Below are 13998 nucleotides of genomic sequence, written 5' to 3' on the forward strand. Positions count from 1 at the left end.
GGGGGGAGAAAAGGGAAGGGGGGGGTTAAACACCAGTCTGGCATTTCGAAAGAAAGATGGTTTGTGATGCTATTTATTTATTTATTATCGTCCAAATTGAAGTAGGACTAGGCCAATTAGGAACATTTATAACAACTTTGTAACTAGTATGACTGAATCTTTCACTCTGGAGGGGGAGAGCTTACGTGTGGTTTTGCCACTCGATGACATCCATTTGACAACGCCAAAATGTTTTTTCAAACAAGCAATAGATGGATTTTCCGTAAACCCAAGAATGAAAGCGGTTTTTTCGAGGATGATGTATAGTAAAAGACAAATGCCAGACCTGGGGTGAATCCTTTGCTAACGTACAGATATATATATCTATATGAAACACTGAAAATCTTAAAAAGACAATACAGACAAAACTAGAAGAGGAACATCTACAGCAATGAATGTGGAGAGGACGAATGCTGCGGCAGCCTACCAGTGACCTTCTGACTGTTTGATCATGTGATGTGCTGCCTACTGCAGGAGGGCGAGGGCCATCGCCTGACTGGCTTTCTTCCTGCATCACGGATGAACAGCCCCCTACTCCCACTCGGCTGCAAACTGTGGCTCTTGCCAACACCTCGTCCCCTCCATTAACACGGATACGAGTGGACATCTTTTGCTGCGATGCATATCTGAGAGAACAGCAGGGGCCATCGATGCTGGATCCATATTTTTGTGGCTTTCTGTTTGTGGCTGTACACTGGACAAGAGGAAACAGATGGATTGACAATAAGCAAACATTGCATTGTGGGACTTGTTTGACAACAGCCAGAGGACTTTTGATGAGTCAATCAGAAAGACCTAACTTACTTTCATCTAGAAAAAAATTATGGATGTTTTACTCCCCACAGGCGTACACCTATGGAGGCTTATTTATTGCTTTTCTGAAACAAGTTTTCTTTGATTTCTATTTTTTTTTTTTACTTAGAAATGTAATGTTTTGCACGTGTGCCATGCAATTTTACAGAGATTTACAGAGGGTAGGAACAATATTCTTCTTTTTACTTGATTTGTAAACCAACTGCATCTGCATTAGAGAATGCTGTGAACAAAGTGACACTAGTTTATTTAGCCCTGCTTGCTAAAATAGGCTTTTTGTTTACCAGGGAAATTCTTTTTGTACTTTCTTCAATTTTTGGAATGATGTTTAATTTCATGCTTATGATTCAGCATAGAAAATGTTTAAAATAACAGTGCCATATCTTTGATGAAAACCCCACAGGTCTGAGAACACTCTTTACTCCATGTCCAGCTGTTGAAAGATGGTATGGGTTTTTCCTCTACTACTAACTACTTACTGACACCTAATTTATTGCCATTTACATATTTATTTAGGCACATCTAATGTTAAAGAAGGATCGGGATGAGAGACTTTGAGAAGGGGAAGGATGTGAGGAGGGGTCCTGCTTATCTTTGGTGGGAATGAAGATTGATCTGGTTAATGCAAATGAATGTTGCGGGAATTTATCGATGAACACCTAATTAGAAAAAAACAATGTCAAATCTGACCATTACCAAAGTGACATCATCAAGGACACCTTGACAGAAACTGAAAATCTGTTTACCTGAGAAACTGCCCTTAAAAAACATCTACTCTGCAAACTGCTGTTCCACATATCAAACTTCTCCTTATATTGAAGACTGCAGAAAAGCACCTTGAGGATTTTCCATCAGCGTCGCCTCTGTGTAAATCAAATGCAGGGTGACAACACATTCATCAAGAGGCTGCGGGAGATGACCTCTATAGGAATAATCACACTTTCAATCATAGAAACCACCAGAATAACACTGACGGGCTGCAATGGCAACCACATGAGAACCATAACAGGAACAATTCGATTTGTATGTTACACAGGAAACAGTTTCTATGTATATAAAAACTACAATCACTGGAGAAACTACAGGATTTCGATCTAAGAAATCCTAAATAAGCTGTCATACAAGCATAATGGTAGTGCCAACAAAATGCCTCTGTCATGTTTTAAATGTGTTCCCAGAGGATTGAAGGCTTTCCGCTCCTGTAGTGTGAATCAGAGGTACTGAGCAGCCTCCTCTGCTGTGTGGAGGAAGTTCATTTGGAGTGTTTGTACTGGCACGCACTTTGGATGGGATTCTGCTCAGGCAGAATAAAAGCAGGGCTTTCGGGGTTAAGGGCCTCATGAATACACCCCCATTGGTTTTCTTTCTGTCCACTTCCCCCCCCCGATTCACTCGAAATGTGCCATTTTTTTTCTCCACTTTGCATCGTTGAGTACTTGTTTGAGAAAATACTTTCAAAACGCTTATAAAATATGAAAAAAGACTCAACTGATAGTTAAAGTAAAATTCTTTTTCTGTATCTTGTTGCGTACTTTGTAGATAAAAAATAACGAAACAGTGATGAAGAACTTCAGAAAGGGAGGCATTCGATGGCCGCATGTGTGCGTGAATGTGTGTGTGCATGTGTGCGTGAATGTGTGTGTGCATGTGTGAGTGACTGGCAGCGTTTTATTTGTACAGAAGAATGTGTGACATGTTGTTTTTCTTATGGACATGAAGCATACACCAACCACACTGCTACTAGGATTTCAGTTTCCCTCAGTGGGGGTGAGGGAGGGGTGTCCATGCTGTTCAATAAAAATGTTCTTTTTGAAAAAGACAAAAAAGCTGTTACTGTAATTGAACCTTTTTTTTCGGTTGGTTTCTGCTTATTTTCATTTATTTTTGTACTGTGATGGAAAAATAAAATGCACTGATCGTTAAAGGTGGCCATTTGTGTTTTTCTGCCTCCAGCTGTTGACTGATTAGCACTCATGTTTATATCTGCACTTTGCAGTATAACACTAGTAATGTAGGCTCAATTTTGATAGGGAAAAGCCTCAAAGGAACAGTATTCACAAAAATATTAATACAATGATTTCTTCTTACCTGTAGTGCTATTTATCCGTCTAGATTGCCTCGTGTGAGTTGAGTGTTGGAGATATCGGATGTAGAGTGACTGACTTATTTCCAATATAATGGAACTAAATGGCACTTGGCTTGTGTTGAACAAAAAGCACATTTGTAAAAGTCAACAGCAATGTCTCTTTCCAGAAATCATGACCTGTTTACTTGAGATCATCCACGGACCTTTTGATGAGCAGCTTCTTGTAGGAACTATTTTTCTCCCTATTCTTTCTATATACTGAAGTACACCCACCAACCGTATCAATGTGTGAAAACAAACATGCTTTGACAAAGTTAGCTCACGTTACAGCTCAGCTGAGGAAGATGTCATTATTGTTTACATTTTTCGCTGTCTCAAGCGTGAGTCTCTCTTCCATGAGTTGATGCACGCTTTCATTCTAGGCAGATGTACGGTTGTTGGGTGTAGTTTGGTCAACTACACGTAAATATATTTTGTGTTTTGGGGTGAACTGTCCCTTTAAGAGGGATAGAAGAAGGATCTTGGGCGTGTTATTATTTGTACAACAGACACCTGAAGTGGTAGAAACTGAATTTGCCAACCATATACCTATTGCACAATTATTTCGATCGTTTTACAAAATATATTTACGGACTTTTCTTCACGCTCCCTTGCTTTTAAGTGTTTATGCCTTCTCAATCAAAGAAGCTGTTTAACATTTACAAATGACAGCCTGATGGGAGGAGGGTCCGGAAAATCAGCCTCATATCAGTCTGTATTCCTATTTGTGTTTACATTTAGATATTTAGTTTAAACATGTAAAACACAACAAAATGAAGTTTCATTTCCGAGAAGGTTCAGGAAGTCTCACCTTTAAAAATAAATACAATTAATATAAACAAAAATATTCTAACTTTCTGCCAGTGTTCATCATACACATGCCAATCAAATTAACCGTGTTTATGTCCAAAACACAACTATGGAAATAATCTTTAAAAATCAATGTATTATTTCCATAGCGACAAGAATCTTTTAAGAAGCATCTCCCTGTGAATCAGTGTGTATCTCCTCACACAGGCAGATCAGTCTGGGTCAGTGTTTTCTTTGCATATCGCTCTCTCTCCATTAGCTACCATTTATTTAACCACCAGGTCAGTGAGTCCTGTCTGACTCAGTCACCTCCCTGAGGGGGAAACAGAGTCGTCCCACTCTGCAGATAGTCATCCATCAGTGGATTATACACCCTGCTGAGGAAGCTGCTGATGGCTCACACAGTGGCAGTGGGAAGCAACGTTGTCATGCCGACTGCAGGGGTTTTAGCTGTTTCCACGTCACCCGCTGAAACAGCTGTTAGTCTGCGGATTAACGACGAGCTCCAGCCTCACAGTACGGCCTCGGGAAACATTAGAGACAGAATAACATCATTACAACAGTTTATCTGACCACACACACTAGGAAAAAAATGACAGCAGTTATTGATGCAAATACATTTATTAATAAAATGATTAATGAAATATTAGTAATTATGGAACATCATGGAATCTGCATTTATACAGAGTTAATTTGCAAAAGAAATATTACAACGGGGAAGGTCCCTTTAGATTTGGTCTGGATATGACAGAATATTTACGGTATGTAATCACAAATATGCAAAATACAAACTTCATAAAATGAGGCACATACTGAATGATGTATACAGAGTATGGAATAAATTATGGGAAATAAATTGGAACGTTTTACCCTTTGGCTAACATGGATAGGCTTGGTATTAGTGTTGTAGTTAAGCTAGAGGAAAAGATCCCACTATAGAACAAGAGACAAACACATGGCACAATCTCATAGTGTCAACATTCATATTTGACATTCGTTTACAGTATTATAAAGCGTTATTAGGAAAAGTGATTTTTACACCTGCGGTAAAGCTGATAATGAATAAAATGTAATCTTGACTGATTGGAATTCAACACACAAAAAAATCATTAAAAAAATCAAATCACTCATCAGTCTGGCAGACTGTTTCCCTGGCTAACACGTTCCTTCATTATCAAGAACACAAAATGTGGATTCATCCGCTACTAAAAATAGTCCCTAACAAGTACAACATTTGCTATAAAAAACAGCTTCAATGTATTGAAAAATGCATATTGTCAGCTGTTTTTGAAGATTTAGGACGTCACAAAGTAATGAGACGGATACCATGTTGTTTGTTTTCATGGGATTATGTAATAACTAAAATAGAAAATGACTATCCTAATCCTTTAACAGGTTTTGGAACCACAGCTTTTCCATTTCATTTGTTTTATAAACATTTTGTTTTGTTTTTCTCATTTTCATAGCTGCATAATACTCCTATTGTTTGTGAAGTGTTGTTGCTGGTTTATTTCGCCTCTTTATTTCCACGCCTCCTGGGCATAGGACGGAAAGAATAAAAAACACAGTACAGACAGCCCTACTGGGCGAGAAGAGAAGTGATCTGACAGAGGAAGAAGAGTGTGGCAGGGAGGGAGGGGGAAAGAAAGGAAGTGGAGAAGAAGAGGATGCCAAGGGAGGCTTTGTTCACCCACCCCCCTTTTTGCCTAAAGAAAAGGAAAGAGAATCTCTGAAGTGAGAAGTGGCACAGAGTCCATGATGAGCGGCGAATAGAGGAGGAGGAGGAGAGGAGAAGCCCTGTGGGACGTTACTGTGCTGGAGGGGATGGAGAGCTGCAGTGTTAGAGTCCACACACACACACACACACACACACACACACACACACACACACACACACACACACACACACACACACACACACACACACACACACACAGATGAGTGGGAGATGTGTCTATTCCACAGGATTAAGGAACATTACAGTTCATTAGGCTATTCACCCACCACAAAGACAGACAATGAGACTACGTTCAGGGGCTGGAGTTCACGTGGGATTATACAGTACTGGCCAGCAACACTCTGTTATTAAACTTAAGTCTAGGAATTGAATATACTTTGGAAAATATAATGCTTTGGATATCTAGTATCTATTAATGCAGTTTAAGTGCCGTCACAAAAGGTATATTTTATCTTTAATATATAAGCAGTATTAGAGGATTATAAAAGTACATATTGCAGTAGAGAGTATACAAAGCAGGATTTAAATTAATAGATTTTTTAACACTTTGCATAGCAGGTTGATCAGGACATGCTCAACACATCCTGCTCAGCGTCTACGATGAGTTTAGAGTCGGTGCCTCAGACACGGACTGAACCACTGAATGACACGTCGCTGTTCTCACGTGATTGTAAACATTTCAGAACTCAAAGTGGACGCTGCATTTCCTTTCATTTACCAGGTAGGTAGGTAAGTCTTTATTAATATTCCCTAGAATACATACTTCTTCTACTTTCGAGCATATAATCAATCAAGTTCATGAAGAATCAGTCATACATAAATATCATCTTACTTTCGATTTAGATTTTTACTACCCAGGGAGCTGCCCCAAGTAAAAATTCCTGTAGAGCCTTTTTCTATTTTCCCCCCACTAATCTCCTCTCATCTGAACTACTACAATAAAGTAAATATTGCACAAAGCAAATCATATGAAATTTGGATTTTCAAAAAGAAAGAACACCACTTTGGTGGATTATCCTGTAGTGCATTTTATAAAAAACCTGTGTATCTTGCATGTAGGCGTAAAGTACACTTCCTGTTCATAGTAACAATGCATAGAAGTCTACGAAACAGGTCAAATTTGGCATGGCTTTGCATACGGAGGATTTAATTACCATAACCCTCCTACAGAGCTATCTATTAAATCGTCACACTGGTGACACAAAATAAGTTAATCAGAGCTGAATCATCATCATCATCATCATCATCATCATCATCATCATCATGGCCTGCTTCTGAAATCAGCTGTCACGGTTTTCATTTGGCCCATTTGTTTTAGTTGCCAGGAACAGCCAGGATGTAACCCGATCTGCTCTTGGTGAAGTCTGGCTGTGATTGGTTGATCTTGGGCTCGACGATGACCGTGCACTTCCTCCCGTTCATGCTGCACTGGATGGGACTCGTGATGTTCACCTGCAGCTTCCTCTTCTCACTGAAAAGAGGAAAGAAGAGATGGAAAAAGGGGATTAGGTTATTGGCAGGTGTAAGTATACATTAGGTAAAGCACACATCAGGAGAAGAATACTCACAAATACAATCAAGGTTATTCCATATACAGTTACTACAACGGTGATATGCTTGCCACGCATTACATCCTCACATAGTTTGTGCAGGAATATAATATGCAGATCCATTAGTGACCCCTGTGTGTGAGGGCAGAGGTATGAGAGGCTGTTCCGGCCATTCATCATACTTGTTCTCACACACGTCATCATGATCCCACATACACACACTGTACTCTCGTATAAACTCAATCTCTTTCACTCATGCATATTCTCACACTCTTACACACGCATACCATTACTCTGTTTGCAGTAGTATTTTCAGACATGAGGTATTGTATGTACTGTAAGAGATGATTTGTTTGTGAATGAAGAGAAGGGATACTGTGTTTGAAGATAATATTGAGATGTGAGATAGTTCTTGGCTCAGAGGTCACCAAGGTGATTAGGTGGCAACTAATACTGTACATGTTTAAAACCCTTCAGCTGTCCACCTCCCTAAATGAGATTAGAAGCACATTAAGACCCTGCACACCCACACAGGTGTTTCCAATTACTGATTAGACCTGTAGTCCAGTTCCATTTGGATGGAGCTGTGTGTAGATTGTCAAGAAGTGACAAATATGCCATTAAATCTCAGCTTGATGACAATCAAACAGCAGCAGGTAGACCAGGTAGTGGAAAAATAACTACATTTTCCATTTGGAGTCAACCACCACAAGCCATTTTAAATACTGAATACTGTATGTATTCATCTGAATTGTTTTAAGACGTTATTGGTCAATGTGCATATATACAGTATATACATTATGTTAATTATACACAGATGCTAATAGAGTATAAATAATCCAGAGCTCCCTAAATCATTAATCGTTTCAAAGTGAAAGGTGAATTTAAATTTAAGCTTTATTTTTAAGGGACATTTTTTTTTCGAGTGTAGTTGTTTGTTTTATGACATTGATTGTGCAAGGCAGAGGAAACAGGTGTGTGTGTGTGAGAGAATAATAGTGTATGTGCATGATTATGCTGCTGTATACTCTAAAATCATCTCTGAGTGCATCTTTCATCACATGAAGATAAATAACGGGAGCAATGGAGCAGGGGGGCTGTCGAAGTAAGGATCCATATGGTGTTGTCGGGCTAGATTGGCCTTTAGCGGCTGTCACATCTAGTTAGACCCTTCCTGGGCCGATTGGTGCTCTGCAACGTTTGCTCTTAAACGGGATCGATGACAGGAATCAAAGAGGAGAAAAAGGGCAGAAAGTGTGAAGCTGCTGTTCAGAGTGAGGAGACTGTAATGTGATGTAAATGTAGAGGGGAATGAGAGGATGGATGTGATAACTGTCCTCTGTGTGGCAGGGAGAGGATGTCATGTAGATGTGAAGCAGCTCAGAGAGGAGGGGAGGAAATATCCCTCTGTCCGCTCAGCGTGACACACTTTCTCCCTGACACAGTTACTGATCATGGCTGTCGTTCGTAAACAAATCTATAAACTGCAAACACTAGGATTCGCACAAGCGGCCAATCACTGTCCCTCGCTTCTAAAATTAGGAAATGAGTCGTGAACCTGAAGACTTGTTGCACAACAACAACAATAAGTCATAAACAAGCAGCAAAAGGCTGCCCACGCTGCAGCCTCTCTATCTCTCTCGGCTTATGCAGAAAGGCTCAGGGTAGCACTGATGCTCGTTTCCATGGCAACCCCCCCCTGTGAACTGAACTCCCCCATCTGTCATGGCTGCCAGCCAGCCGATGGGACTGTGTGTGTGTGTGTGTTGTGATTTGTCTGTTTCTCCGAGCGTCTCTCATCCCGTTACTTCTCCATCTCCCAGAAATGCCGGAGGGGATGTTGTGCTCTCCGTGAAGGGCAAACAGGGTTACGCTCACATTCACAGAAATACACCAACACACACACACTAAGTATAAACACCATCACAAAGCTTCCATTGGGTACACCACACAGGTCTTTGACACCTTTCTGATCCAGCAGTGCTGAAGCTTGCCTCTGAATAAACACTCTGGCTTTGCAATAAACAAAACGTCATCTCTGGATAGAAACATAGGATCAGTGGAGCCTTAAGGTCACTGGCTGGCCTTTTCCATCAGGAGCCAGTCGGAGCCCCGAGGGCACACTTCTCTGGAAAATCAATTCTCTCCTTCTCCCTATCCCCAGCTGCCTTTGTGAGTCTTTGCCCTTCATGCCATGCTAGCCCAGGCTCACTGGCTGCCAAAAGTACACCCTCTTTACTTTACGTGAAAAATAAGGTGCAACACAACATTTTGGAAGCTAATGCAGGAGAGTGGCGAGATGGGTCTGTAAAATAAAAGTTGATAGGTAAGAATCTTCATCGCGGTGCCGAGAGGTATTAGAGTGGAGAAAAGCAGCGAAATAAAAGGAGGAGCAGGGATATTTTGGGATCGGAGAGCCAGGATTACCTTCTCTCCCACTTCTGAGTCATCCCTCTAATAGTGTACCTGGCTCTCCCCCAAGCTCTCTGCTGTTTAAAAAAACATGAGTGCTCAAGGGGGAGGAGGAGAAGGAGGGGGGGGCATTGTGCAAAGCTGATGAGCTACAGTATAAAGACTCAGGACTTTAAGCAGGTGATGAAAGTTGGATATTTCTGCACCTCTAACTTTGATGATGACTTTGTATTCAACCTTCAACCCAGTTCATCGTTTTCTCTCTTTGCTGTCTCTTTTCCCATGGCATAGGTCTACGGCCTTGGGTGTTGCTGCTATCTCTCTTAAGGAGGGGCAGCTGGGCGCATTGTTGTTGCCAGCTTATGACCGAGCACAAGCCGCCGTGAGATAGTTTATTGTTCAGGGACATCTAGAGGCCCTTCTTTTCTCTGGAGCGAAGGTTCCCTGGCGCACATTCTTTTCTATGGACGACAGCTCTAGTTAGATTCAGGGTCCCTATTTGTTTAGTCTCGCTGATGAAGAATGTTGATTATTACACTCTGAACTAGTTAAAACCTCGAGCTGCAGAAGAGTTCTTCAGAATTGATTGTGGCATCTCAACCGTGTGGTCAAACCGTGGCCCTGTGACATGTCTTGTGAATTCTCGAAGCTCTCAGTGTTTGCCATCAAAGCTCCAGCTCTCCTCGTGTCTCTCTGAGTCCTGACTCCAATTGCTTCAGAAGTTTCCCCCACACCTGCCTCTAAATAATAAATTAAAACTTGCAGTGCAATCTGATTTATATTAATGGGGCCCTATTATGTTTTGGGGGAGTTTTATCTTCCTTGTAGCATATTATATACTGTAGGTGTTTTGTGCATTCAAATCCCATAGTTCCCTCCAGAGGGAGTTTCTCTCCCACACACTCCCCCCCTGCCTGAAACACCTCCATTGGTCTCTTTTGTTTACTTCCGTAACATAGTGACATCACTCTGTAGACATTGGGCTTTTCTTGGATAGTGCTTTTACAGGATTGGTTCTCATGGAGTCTAATGTAGGAGGTAAATATATGCATCAAAAAAGGAAGCTATTAGCATGAAAAACACAGATTGTACAAATAAAAGAGAATAGAGCAGATTGTGTGTCAGGAGTAAACAGGGACACAGCTCTTCCACTCTGAAGGAATGGACTGTATACAAAAGAGACACCTGCAGGTTGATGCAGATGGGGCAGGATATGGACCCATGCTGTTGATCTGTCTGAGCCTCAGTGCTTCCACACACAGCCCAGACCAAGGGATGGCACTTTCTCCAAATAACAACACAACAAACTACAGTCTCCTCACATCAATATTTCAGTTGGTGAGACCACACTGAGATCAAGAAAGCAAATGCAAAGAGAGAGGAGAAAGCATCAACACATGTCCTGTATACTGTGTGGGAGTATGTGTGAAGGTCAGGCACCATGGGGCAGGACCGAGGGAGCACACACACTGCAGACAGAACCATGCTGCCTTTATGATGGATGGAGAGTCAGGCTTATCTCCAGGCTGCCTGGGCACGTTATAAAAGAGCATCTCCACATTTCCTCAGACACAGCAGGAGGAGACACAATCTTTACGGAAAGGTGGATCATTAACTATGGTTCAGGTTTATTCAAAAGATATTGGTGCTGCAAGAGAGTGAGGGGAGTCATATTTTTAGGATGCCTTGCAGCTTGTGCAATATTCAAACGTTTTTTTAAGCATCTAATTTGGATTGTGACTATTAATCAGCTTTTGTTCCATGTCATCTCTTTTTTAGAAGCAGACAGAGAGCAACGATGGATGACATACAACACAATCAGAATTGAAATAGGAGTGTTGCAATCCGTCTGCTACATGGGAAGCCCGCTCATCCAGGGGAGACAACATGCTGCCGTAATGTCATTTTGACATGATAAAAGTACTCAATCAAATGGCTAATGTATTTTCAGTTATTTCAGTAAAGAGAATCATTCGATAGGTTAGTTTGGGTATAAGGTTATGAATAGTTTATGAATAGTTTAGATAAGCCACTGATCTTTTGCTGCCATCCTTTATCATGTGATCACATTGGTCTATATCATTTTATAAACTGTATCAGTGCCTCACTTTAATGAAAGAAATACTAAAAGAAGAAGTTATTTTAAGTCCATGTTTCCTAATCCCCTTGCATTTTTCTACATTTCTCCCTGTCTTCTTAGCCACCCACGTGCATTTGCATTTAACACCAGACCTGACACAGCATCCTGCTTCCTCTCACAGTCACACCCTCTCTGAGTCTCACATGGCAGCATCACACATCTCACGTGCTCCTGTGTGCTACACACACACTGGAGAGGAAGCAGAAAGACACACAGAGCAGTGAGGAGCACAACATCTGAACAGGCCTTTAATGGGGCGAGAGTTTGGATTCTGGAGGACCATCACAAGGCTGTCAAACAATGCGACATCACCAGTTTGAATAGATGGAACTTTACTGGCCTCATCTGCCCTAGTTTAAAGAGTGCACACTGCCTTAGAGGATGTCTGGGTGCAGTTCTTTAATTAGCATCCCTGTTCCTAAGTTATACAGTTTTGCTAGTACTGCAGATGTGGAGCATGAATAATGGAGCTCAAGCTGTTTTGATGGCATGCCGAGTCAAGATACAGATAAAGTGGTATGATACAGGTGCTTTAGCTCAGCATTAATAAAGGGCTAGAGGGAGAAAAACGTTTCAGTCTCTTCTAACCTTTCGTAATTGACTCAACTACACCTAACCTATTTTTAGCTGGTTTTCCCGTGTTCAAAAAGACTGCATTAAAGGCAGGGTAGGTCATTCACTTCAGAAACACTATTTGTTATATTCCATGGAATGCTCTTAACATCCCGATAGCAATGAATATATTAAATGCTTTGACAATAAATACATACAAAAAAATGTCATCTGTGGAAGCCGTGGTACTGTAAAAAGCACGACCAATTAGCCGGGCCGGCTAAAATAACCTGCCTGTCAGCCTTCCATCTGTGCATAAACTTATCTCGTGCCCTCATTGGTCATGTGCGCGTTCGTGTGTGTTGGAGGAGGGGCTCTGTAAGGAAGTCTGAAGGAAGGGGCACATTTTTTTCGGCTGCGTACTTTCAAATTATATAGCGCACTCGAGCTGGTTTCTCCATTCTTACCTACCCTACTTTTAACTTACATTTGTGGAAAAGGGTATTATAAACACTATCTCCATATTTCCAATTTTCCCTTTATAGTTTGCCCAAAGGCATCCTATACAGTGTTATAGAGCTCGACAAGACAGCGGCAAACTGCAGAGAATAAAATGTTTCGAGGCAATGCCCCAAATGAAGAGAAGCACTGAAACCCTTCTGCAGCAGCCGTGTTTGGTTATTTCAGGAGATACTCTGCACTCATTTATACCTAAAGGCATCTTTTGCTTGCAGTATTTACTAAGCTGTGAAAGAGCAGTGAATCCGGGTATAGATATCACTTCACCCCGTCTCTAATTGTCGGCTCCCTTTCTCGTCGTTATCTTTTCTTCTCGCTGCAGAGCAGAAAGAGCTGTACTCACAACGGGAGGGATTACTAAGTAGGTCATTTTAAAGAACGGGGGGAAATGCGCTGACAGCAAAAACTGGTATTGATTAAAAAGTGTATTGAAAGGAATAGAAAGGAGCAAAATAAAAGGGAGAGGTCGGTCTTTAGTATCCATGGAGAAGTGGAGGTCAGAGGTCGAGCTGCCTAAGCGAGGCTTACATCAAAAGGAGGCTATAGGAGTCTGAGCATCTATGCTGCTGTAGGCCCAAACTACTGAAAAAGAGATCGGGAGCCATGGAAAACACTGAAAAGCCTCTTATTCATCACCATCTAAAACATGTTTCCCGAAGACACATTCCATTTCACAATATTATGAGGCTCCTAAACTCCCAAGAGGCTCCATTTGAAGCTGGATCACACATGAACAGTCAACATAGGCTCTTTTTGTGACCATGCTTAGCTTGGATTTCCACTTCTTTATGCACAGAAAGCAAGAACCAGGCTGCTGCAGAAGCTGCCTATAAAGTGCCTCTGAGGGCCCCTGAGGTGTTTTGAATTATATTTATTTTATGATCCTTAAATGTGACGGCATAATATTTTACATTCCCCAGCTTAAAGGCCTTAGTTAAAATATCTCAAACTGAAAACAAACATGCTCAGCCATGGCAGTTCAATAGTTCTTAATAGGTAAAACTGCTAGCTTCAGGTCAGGTCAGTTTCCTCGTAGCTCCACTGTGATGGTGAGCTGCTAATGAGGTTAATGTTAGCCTCAGGTTGTGGTTGGTTGCTGAAAGCGCTAACGGTATAGCCCCCAGATTAGCTTGCATGTCATCTGGTTGAACATTTCATCCTGATTTTGTTAAACAGAAAACGGGTCAATTGATGGCCAAAAAATGACATCTTTAAGTTCTTTGAGTATTTAAAAAAGAAAACAAAAATTAAATGTGTTCTTATTTATTTGACTTTTTTGTTCGCAGCACTGCTTGTATCG

This window comes from Notothenia coriiceps, unplaced genomic scaffold (assembly GCF_000735185.1).
Source record: "Notothenia coriiceps isolate Sejong01 unplaced genomic scaffold, NC01 NC01_scaffold00024372, whole genome shotgun sequence".
NCBI classification, from domain to species: domain Eukaryota; kingdom Metazoa; phylum Chordata; class Actinopteri; order Perciformes; family Nototheniidae; genus Notothenia; species Notothenia coriiceps.